We start from the raw sequence: 11,775 nt of genomic DNA on the forward strand, positions 1-11,775 counted from the left end.
TCCGTTGATATATTTCCATTGATGTCAACTTTCTTGAATATAGTAAATCATGTAAGTTCCAATCATCTAAAGGATGTGATGTTGGATAGAGAAGTGGAGGACAAAGTATGTAGATGATATTGGACAAATGTTGTTAAGTATGTGAACCAAATTGGGAAATTGATGACTTGGCGTATGATAGTATAATGTTGGTTTGATTATTTTACATGATTTCATAAAGTGTTGAGATATGTATAAGCAAGTTAGCTTGGTTGGTAAAAGAAGGTATGAAGTTGGCAAGTGAAAAGATTGATAATTAGTAAGCCACACTAAGTTAGTGATAGTGGTCGGTAAATGAAGAGGATGAAAAGTGAAGTAAGTTAGAATAGTATTAATCAAGAAAGAGAAAGTTGACTAAAAATGTTTTATGTTATCTAAGCATAGTATTAACCAAGTACAGAGAAGGTTAGTGAAGGAAGGACACTGTTCGATAAAAGTAGATTTTTTTTATGAAAGATTGAGTAAATGATGACATCAATTAAAGATATGGATGATTTTAGAAGATTCTAGGATAATGAATTTTTTTATTAGAAAGATCAATGACTGGAGTAATTCAAGAAAGACCTGATGATGAATATTTAAAGCATGTTTAGTGATCTAGGTAAAACAAAAAGTTCAAGGTTAAAACATCTTCTTAAGTGACTAGATTCAATGTATCTGAGCTGGAAAATATTAATTGACGATTATGGTTAAGTGAAAAAATCTATGGAGTTGAAGTGACAAAAAAATGTTTATTTAAGGAAGAGACAAGAAGGTAAATATTGCTAGTCTAGTTAATAATCAAGTTAATTTGAAGTGATAAAGGAGAATATATCGAGTAGATTAGAGTGAAAAGTTGAGTTGAAGTGAAGTGTTGATGTGATGGCCAGTCAGTGAGTGGAGATATTGAGTAGAATGGAGATCTAAACAAGTAAAGAAAGTTGAAAATTTATCAGATCATTTCATTGTTACATTATAACCATTGTAGGAGAAAATATCTTAACTGAGTGAACTTAATAGTCTTTTTATTTGTAAATCCTTATTGGAAGGAGAAATTCCATTGAATGTTTATAAGTCCTTTAGAGATGCTACTTATTGAAGAATGATAAGGTCTAGATGATCTTTGGTGAAAATTCCCTAACAGGGTCACACCTAGTAGGGTGCTTGTAACCTTTAATAGGGTTGGCTCTTAATTGAGATCACTTCACAAGAGTGAAAATATTTTTGGATTCAAACTTGGTGGTTTTTTCCCAAACCGGGTTTCCATGTTAAAAATACTAGTGTTAATGTGTTCATGTTATTTTCTTCTATATGTTAAAACTATTATGATTTTTGTAAGTTGGTTAATGAACCCGATACTCAATAGGAATTGCAAGTTAGTTTACCAATTTATAGTTTGATGAGATATTGTGATTACCGAGTTGGTTAATGATAAATATAATTTTTATATGTATTTTAAATTTTTCAAAAAAGAGCTTGTGGATAAGTGATTCAACCCATCTCTCAGTTATCTAACAGAAGTCACCTTAAGAGACTAAAAACCCATTACATGAAATATTAGATCAAAGTTTAAGTTATACCCAATAAGACATACACAAAATCACAATGTTTGATTAGTTCCAATGTAAGGTCACATATTCTTTGCTCTCAAAACCATCATCAAGGATCACACATTAGATAATAAAATTTCTATATCCTTGTACACCATAATACATTTCCCTATACCACAATAATCCTTTATTTATGTTAGCTCCACTAGGACTTTACCAAACGTGTCCATTCCTATATCAAAAAAAATGAAAATTTATGTTATCCAAGAGTTAATACCTTGGATGTCATCCCTTCAATGCTAAGAAATTGAATTGTCAAGGCAATTCAATTTATAAGCCGATTATCCAGAACTACAAAATTGCTCTATATCACTGCCTTTCTCAACCTATACCACTTCATGATACCATAAATTTTGTTGCATTGCATATCAAAACCAGAAACCATAATATTATAACATATTAATCATATCCCTATAATCACAAATCCATCTAATCATTCCTCTTTCATTACTAACCAAAAATGCCCAACTGTACATTATGAATCCTTCCTTGACTTAGACAATTTTTATTTATTTGAATAAACAAAATATGTCATCATGACTATCAACCATACCAGAAAGACATGCTTCCATAAATGAAAACACATGTATGGTCACATGACATACACTTGCCAACAAGTTCTTTCTACAATATTTCATTCTCTCTACCCAAACTTTCCTTGCTCATCACTTAATTGTTGATCTCACCCCTTAGAGCTTGTATTTATTGATTAGTCTCATGAAAATGTATATCTATGGAACCAAATTCTTATTTACATTGGAAGAGTTCATGTTCCTTATCTAAGTAAAGTCTTGGTAATTAGCTTTTAGGGAATCTTCAAAAAAATTTCTTGCTTCCTCAAAAACTTTCGTAGCTAATTCCATTTCCTAACCAATCTTGATGGATAAATATTCTAAATTCCTTTTGATATTATTCTTGAGTCATATCCAATTGCTCATTATGTGGAGACGTTCTAGGAATTCAAATTCCATGGATTCACTTTTACTGTATGCTTCCAATTTCTCACATATTTCTTTCCTCTTTTCTCTTTAATGTATAAGTTGATCCTTCAAACTTTCAATTGCATGTTCAACCATAAAAATTTGACCTTGAAGACTACTCACATGTCTAGTATATTCCATGTCTCCTTCAGGGACCTTACCCAAGCTACTAGGCTTCTTCAAGAGAACCTTTCTCTGATACCAATTGTTAATACTAGGAGACATTGAGAGGGGGGATGGGGTGATTCAGCGTGACCATAAATTTAAATATTTTCACCACTAACTTCCATAAGGTAGAACATGCAATGGAAAGAACAACGTTGATACAAAGTAAATAAAACATCCACAAATGCAAAAATTTAACATAAGTATTTTTCACAAGGAAACCCTTGGTTAGAAGAGAAAACTAGAGTGAGAATTAGTACCCAAAAATTTTGTTGTTGCAATGATAAATTGCCTTGTTAGGAGCATTAAATCCACCTACTTAAGAGTATACTTTGGTAGAAGCTAGAGTTGCCATTGCACCAAAAGATGGACTTGTCAGTGCCCAATACAACTACTAGACTTATAGAGAATAAGAGGCAATTAAGCCATGCCATGAATCTTGAAGGAGAATGTTTGCGGTTAGTCTAACAATCCTACCCTTAGTGTTACCTAAGGAGATTCAAACTTGTGATCAAGCTCTGATACCACTTGTTAGAAGTTAGAGTTGCTATTGCACCAAAAGATTGACCCATCAATGCCTGATACAACCACTAGACTTATAGAACATAGGAGGCAATTAAGCCATGTCACAAATCCCAAAGGGGAATGTTAGTAGTTAGTCCAACATACTTGATTGAGAGTATTAGCCTTTTTATAAGCTTACAATAAAGATCTATTAGGATCTACCTGATTAATGGATTTAGAACACTTTTATGGAGTCACCTTGTTAGAAGGTTTCCTCTTTAGACCTATTAGGATCCTACACACCCTATTAGGAGTGACCCTGTTTATGGATTTAGCTTGTCAAATTGCTAAAATCAACGAGTGATAGGTGATCTAAAAGTTACACTCAATTCATGACATATTCAATAACTTCTCAACTAATGCTTTTCTCTTTATTACTTCTAATACAATGTATTGTTTCCACAATAAAAAAAATTACACCAACCATCACTACACATTGATCTTTCAATCCCTTTTATATTGTTCTTAAGGTGGTGGTTCAGAGAATATTTTCACTGAAATTGAAGTATCTCAAAAACTCCAACAATTAGTAACATGTTGAAGTCCTCGAAATTCTAAATCCAACGCAACTTGAATGGATGAAAAAGGAGTCTGTACATTCAAGTTATGGCAAGTCAAAGGTTGGTCAAACCTTGGGCCAAAGGCCATCAGAAAGGGAAAATTTGGAACTCTCCAAAAATGGTTGAAGTCAGTATAAAATCAAAGGTCTCGTTGAGAGCTTTCCAATGAGATTCATTTTGTTACAAATAGAGTCCAGACACAAAAGTTATGCTTGATCAAAGTCGATTGACCAAAAGAGATGATGATATCACCTAGTGTTGTGGCATGTGACGTGTTGTGGCAAGAAAAGACCATGTGGTGACATCATTAAAAGTGGTGGCAAGTGGTTAGCGGTCATGGTCGAACCCATAACCACCACCTACCAAAATTAACTTGGTATTCATTACGCCAAAGTTAGCATTTAAACTATATTTGGCGTCATTTATATTTAAATTTGCAACTACTGCCAAGGTAAGGAAGGTGAGCATCGGTGGGGTTGGAACCCCCGACTAGCCACCGACCCAAAAGGGGTCTTTCCATTGCACCACAGTCAAACTTTGTTACATGTATAACAATTTACATTCTATTTAAGTTATAACAAAACTGCCCGCCAACCTTTATTTTAAGGTTTTTAGTTATTTTTTTATTAATTTTAAGCCCAAAATTGATGTAAAGCCAAACTAAAAAAATGGCTAAGGGTAATTCGAGACTGTAATTTGTTAAAGGGCCTATTTTTACTAGTTATTATTTTGGCCTATTTTAGGCTAATTTTATGTATGAATGAGGGGAGTAGGAGGCCTTTTTAAACATTGGAATTTTGAACAACCAAGTGCTGAAAAGGAGAGAGAAATTTTTGAAGGACATTTTCAGTCCTGTACATCAGAGCAGAGTAATACTGTTGTACTTGAAGGGGTTGATATTGTAACACTTTGTACTTGATTTTGGAGTTAATCAGATCAGTCCACCAGTTGGAGTAGGACCCAGAGACATAGCCCTGATAGGGCAAACTCCGATATCAAATTGTGTTGTGTCTCTTATCTCTCATTTTTTATTTTGTTACTTTTATTATGTGTTGTTCTTTTCTATATTTTAATTATGTTAATTGCTTCAGTAAAATCATAAAATTAACTTTATGTAATTGGTTAGAATTCCTCTTTATCAGTCCTAGATTCTTCTTCTTTGTAATTTCAATGGTTTTAAATACATAGCCACACATTTATTGCTTGGATCAGGAAAGTATATTTGATTGTTGATCTTAAGTCATAAAACTTGTAGATCCTAAATCAGATCAGACAGTGGAAAATCCCTAAATGTGTTATCCTTAGTCAGCTTCAAAAGCATTTCAAATTCTATGAGAGAGCCCTAAAACCTTGAATTCCATGCTTTCATATCATCCCAATCTCAACTAACCACTTTTTCTTTTCAACAAACAACAAATTCTTTACCAATAATTTGTTTCTATAGAAGTATACTCTATCAGTTACACGTTCTTCACATTATGACTTGTAGACTTCATCAAACATTCACTTCCTGTCCATTTCTAGTAGATATTATTTTACAAATCAATTCACATGCCTCTAATAAACATATCTTGTAAACCATTCATCATAATTCATCAACCATATTACTATGCATTTAATTTATTACAATTTGTCGTGTTTTACTCGATACACTCTACACTTAACCATTCTATCCATTTAATCAAATTGTCCATCGGTATAGCCTATCTATGACCTATAGCTCATCCTTTTGCTAATAATGAGAACACAAGTATGATGGTCCAACCATTGTGACACTTATATCCTTGTCGTACATCATCATCATGCCAACACATTATGCTACTATCATGGTAATATGACAAGAGATGAAATTTCGCTTGGTATTTTTTGTTATGTTGATATAGATTTGGTGGGTGATATTGATAACAAAAGATCCACTATTGCTTATGTATTTCCCTTGGTGGTACAATCAATTCAATGATTAAGTGAAATTTTATGGTCACTTTGTCCACTACTGAACTTGAGTATATGGAAGCTACTCATGCTTATAAAGAAGCTTTTGGCCAAATAGTTTGTGTTCACATATTGAAATAAGACAAGGATTAGTGACAATATGAGTGTAATTAACCTAGCTAAGTGTTAGAGTAAATAAATAATTATTTATTTATTAATTATTTATTCTATTACTTAAGCTTACTTAAGTAAATGCATGTAGTTAATAGTTGTCAAACTTATCTTCTACCACCTTCCAAGCTTGTTCTACAAGCTTCCTTGAGGTCTTTATAAGCGACCTCTCTCTCATTGTAAATTCATTCCATTCACATAGAAATTCTAATTTTCTATTGTGAAATATTCTCTTGTGCGCTATTTGCTTCAAGCTCTTTGCTCCCTAGGTTTCTCTTAAGCAACCTATTTGCATTGTAGGCGATCTTAGCGCATTTTTAGAGTTGGATTCTCAACTCCTACATGGGCTTGAGATATTGTTGAGGCTGAAGGATCTCTAGTTGGTGACCCATCCACTTCCCGTCGCACCCGTTCTCACACTGCAGGTTCCAATCTTCTCAGTCATGCTATTAGTGTTGATCCTCAAACGTTTGCAGAAGTGACAAGACATTCTGAATGGGATAGTGCAATGGAGGAGGAATATTCTTCTTTGATGAAGAATCACACATGGGATCTTTGTCCTCTTCCCAAGGGAAGAAAGCTAGTGCATTATAAGTGGATTTACCACCCTAAGTATGCTGCTGATGGTTCTATTGATAAGCATAAGGCTCATCTTGTTGCGAAGGGTTTTTTACAGGTTGAGGGTGTTGATTATTCCAAAATATTTGCCCCTGTCACCAAGATGAATTCCATACACCTTGTCTTATCCCTCGCAGCTTCACAAGGATGGCCAGTTTATCAGATGGATGTGAAAAGTGCCTTCCTGAATGGTGATATCCCTGAGGAGATTTATATGGAGCAGCCTCCAAGTTTTGTGCAGGATCCTACCTTTGTTTGCAGGCTTCGATGTTCATTATATGGTCTCAAGCAAGCCCCCAGGGCTTGGTATGAGAACATCAACTCATTTCTGCTGTCTACAGGCTTCACTCGTTGCCATTCTGATCCCACAGTGTACATTTAGCATCTTGGTGATGACATTCAGATTCTTGTTTTGTATGTTGATGATCTTATCCTTATAGGTAGTTCATCATCCATGCTCCAGCATGTTAAGTGTGCACTGATGGACCAGTTCGAGATGACTGATCTTGGTTTGCTCCACTACTTTCTTGGTCTTCAGATTCATCAGTCTCCTACTGGCATTTTTGTGTATCAGCAGAAGTATGCTCTTGACATGCTTCGTTTCTTTCACATGCTTGATTGTAAGGCTACTCCTACACCATTTCAATTAGGTGTCACTTTGTCTACCTCCTCCTCACCTTCAGTGGATGCTACTTTGTATCGGCAGTTGGTTGGCAGCCTGTTGTACCTGACACACATGCGCCCTGATCTATCTTTTGTTGTTGGCCTAGTCTCTCAATTTTCTTAGGACCCTCATGAGAGTCATTGGCAAGCTGCTAGGCGTATTCTGTGCTACATTCAGGGCACACTCATGTATGGCATTCACTACACTTCGGGTACTCCACACATTGTTCGCTACACTGACTTAGATTGGGCCGGTGATGTTGATGATCACAAGTCTACTTCTGGCTTTGTGTTTTTCCTTGGTTTAGGTCTTATCACATGGTCGTGTAAGAAGTAGCATGCTCAAGCACTTTCATCTATAGAGGCTGAGTACAGGGCCGCAGTTCTTGCTAGTTAGGAGGCTTTATGGCTTCGTCAGTTGATGACTGAGTTTGGCTTTCCTCCCAATCATCCCACTATTTTGTGGTGCGATAATTAGAGTGCCATCCATATTTCTCACAACCTGGTGGAGCATCAACGTACCAAGCACATTCAGTTGCATATGCATTTCATTCCTCAGTTGATCCAGGATGGTGTTATTGCACTGGAGTGCATTCCTATCACCGGTCAGGTTGCAAACATCTTCACTAAACTTTTTGCATTGCCACACTATCTTCAATTGCGGTCTATGCTCAGGATTATGAAAGTTGTCCTTGGGGGGACTGGTTGAGGCCTTCCTTCCTTCACTTCATGGTTTTTTTCAGCATGTTCATTTTACTTCTTTTTGGAGGAGGGTTTTTCCCATGGGGTTTTCCCTCTTTTACCTCTTTTTGGAGTAGGGTTTTTCCCATGGGGTTTTCCCTCTTTCTTTGTTTTTAGAGGTTGCATTTTCTTGCATTGTACATGGGTACCTAACATGGCCTTGTTGTTGGGACCCATCCTGCATTTCATCTTAGTTTTTGTGAGCTTAAGGCATTCCCCTAAGTTGCACTTAAGGGGGGTTGTTAGAGTAAATAATTAATTAATTAATTATTTATTATTTATTCTATTACTTAAGCTTACTTAGGTAAATGCATGTAGTTAATAGTTGTCAAACTTATCTTCTACCACCTTCCAAGCTTGTTCTACAAGCTTCCTTGAGGTCTTTATAAGTGACCTTTCTCTCATTGTAAATTCATTCCATTCACATAGCAATTCTAATTTTCTATTGTGAAATATTCTCTTGTGTAGTATTTGCTTCAAGCTCTTTGCTCCCTAGGTTTCTCTTTAGCAAGCTATTTGCATTGCAGGTGATCTTGGCGCATTTTCAGAGTTGGATTCTCAACTCCTACACTAAGAACATTAACTTTCATGCTAGGACTAGGCAAATTGATGTTCAAATTCATTTTTAAAGATATGCTCAAGAATGGAAGGTTGAAGCTAATTGTGTTAGGGAATTTGATGAATGTTTTTTATTCTTTAATTAAGGTTGTAAGACATAGATTTTTAGATGGTGTTCAAATTTTATGTGCTAATTGGACCCTAGTGATTAATAATGATGTTGGTATCCCTTTCATTTCTCTTGCAAGGTGTTCAACAAGTGAAATATTTTTTGTGCAAATGGTGCCCCAATCCTGCAATGATTAAAAGGTATTTTGATACATGACTGATGAAGGTTCAGAGGTATTTCCCTTGACTTGGGGTTTGAAAGGGTTTCTGCCTTGCCAACCCTGTGTTGGTAATATGGCTAGGTAGATGTATAAGTGTTGTCATTTATGGCAACATATACTTTTGATATTTTATGATTTTATCAGAGTTAGAAAATTGTCTAAGTGTTAGATAGTTTGCAGCAGTGCAGAGACTGATATAGTATGTACAGATGATAGACTTTGAGTTAGTTCATATGTAGTTGAGGATTGATGGTTGAAAGGGCCACAGTGACGTATGTCGGTGCACAGACCTGTATGGGCATATGGAGCAAGTTACAATTAAATTACCAGTTCAAGTAATCAATAGAGAAAAACAGAGTATGACAACTAATTGAAGTGTACTACTTAAGGAATTATTTTGGAAACAAAATAATTACTTAATCATGTTGGGTTGACATCCTAGATGTTTACCCAAAGTTATTTTATATTTGGTCAAGCATGTGAAAGCATCAAGATCGACTAAGAAAAGATTTAATAATGTGTGAGATATAAGTAAAGATCATATCTTGCACAAATAATGAGAAGCATGAATTTGATGTTAACTAGATGTGAACAAATCTTAAATGATATGCGAGCCTTATGTGATGTGAAATCTGATGTATGATTAGACCAAGTGCAAAATACAATCGTAAGACAACATATTATGTATATCTATTCTTGTGAAGAAACTTAATTGTATATTGCATGTTAGGGTAGTGGACTCTTCTTGCATTCATTGCATTTGATCTACCAACTCCTAATAGGGTTGAAGCAACTCCTAACAGGGTTGAGGCTTTCAACAAGGCCGAGTCCTCTAACAAGGACTCAAGACACTATATGTATTTCATAGACTCCTAATAGGGTCAATATCCTTAACATGATTCTTTTATTTAGTGGATCATCTTGTGGGTATCATCTCCACTGGGGTTTTCCCTTTGCCAGGGTTTCCCTAGGTAACGAATTATGGTGTTATGAGTTCTCTTTGTGTATGGTTATATTTATTGTTCAACATTATTGGTTTGCTTTCATATGCAAGTTATAAAGTAATTAATATTATTTAGTTGTGGGTTTAAGGGCATCATGTCCTAGAATGGATTTTGGGTGCTGGAAACCTCAAAAAAATATTTGATATATAATTTGTCATCGTGAATTCTAAACATTTATCATTAGGTCATAAGCTCAACAATGGATCATACTTTGTACACTAGTTTGGATGATTTTAGCATGCACATGAGAGGCATTGTGATGTATTTTGAGAGTTTGATAGTTGTTGAGTTGCCTCTTAAGCTCTTATGGTGATACTTATGCAAGAAGCTTTCTCTACAAGTATATTGTAATATGTTATCGATTTCTAAATAATATATTGGGTGGCTTTTGGAGCGTGGGATTTCTCTCCTAAAATAGTATTCTACAGATAATTCACCGTGTTGTGTGTATATCATTTATATTCAATTTGTGATGATTGTAATATCCAGTAAATCTTTACATGACCCTCCTCTTAAGATTAGTGCAGGAATTTGTTCCACCATCATTATTCCCTTACATTATATACCCCAATATTGTTATTAGACATTCAAACACACCACGCTTGATTGTCTTGGGAGATTTTCCTATTTGGTTTCCTTCTCTCACACTTTTTATTCTCCTTAGTATGAGGCTATGATTATGTGTGCAAATTTCTCTTTACAAACCCTTATTCTTCAATATGTTGTGCAGTCTAATTTTGATTTCAAGAAGGCTTTAGATGATTTATATGTTTAACTTTGTGCTTTTGAGGCTAATTCTAAAATATAAAACTTCTAGATTGGCAATACGATCCAGTGATGTAGAGATCATTGCAATGCACTTGAAGTAGTGGTTTGGATGAGTACAAGTTTGATTCCAAAAGCTATGAATGATATGGCTAAGACCAAGAATGTTTTCGTTGATTTGGAATAAAGCCTTCATCAATAATGATAGAGACTGGGCAATAATCTTTGCTACCTAATTGTTGGAAGCAATTCATAATAGGTCTATGAAATGATTAGTTAACAATGTTGTTGTCATTAACTATTTCACATTAACTTCAATGTGAAATCAAAAGATGGATGACTAAAGATCAAGTCGTTTTGAGTGCAAGGCTCTTGACATCAAAAAGGGATGAGGCTGGGATCGTACCACATGCAAAATTGGTGGAATGTATACCCCCTAGTCCTTGACTCTTAACTAAAGAAGTCATCCATATAGCTTCAAACAAAAAATGATGAATGCCATATCTTAAAGAATAGTGAGTGTACATAAGTGTTGCTCCTGCACTCATGAAGCGACATAGATAGAAATACTTTATATCATGGAGTGTAGGGAAACAAGAATATTCAAATGAATTACATTGAAACACTAGACATGAACACCTTGAACAATCTATTTGAACTAGAAAATATAACAAAAGTCATAGGTTTCTAGATAAATAGTAGAAAAACTAAGCTACAATAAGAAAAATAAAATTGACCTTATAAACTTTTTATATGTTTGTTGGTTGTTTCTAGATTCATGAACTTTGTGACCTTTTAGGTGTTTTTCATTCCTTCGACTCTTAAATCCTATAACTTTATTATGATATAGGGGAAAAGACCAAGTAGCTGCCCAAGCTAATTTTGTGCACCTAGAGCTTGTAAACCATAAGTCAAATTTTGCAGATTTTTTTGGTGTACCTCTATAGGTGAGTGAAAAACTTAAAGCTAAAGTTTCGACTTTTGGGTATTCATGGATCTCTCTATAGGGATTGTGGAGCACAAAGTGGTAAAAAGATGTCATTTCAAAACACTGGTCCCCTAGCCGTTATGTTCATGCACCAATAATTGCTCACCCC

Source organism: Cupressus sempervirens, chromosome 5, assembly GCF_028749045.1.
Source record: "Cupressus sempervirens isolate cs-2001-9-10 chromosome 5, ASM2874904v1, whole genome shotgun sequence".
In the NCBI taxonomy this organism is placed as follows: Eukaryota; Viridiplantae; Streptophyta; class Pinopsida; order Cupressales; family Cupressaceae; genus Cupressus; species Cupressus sempervirens.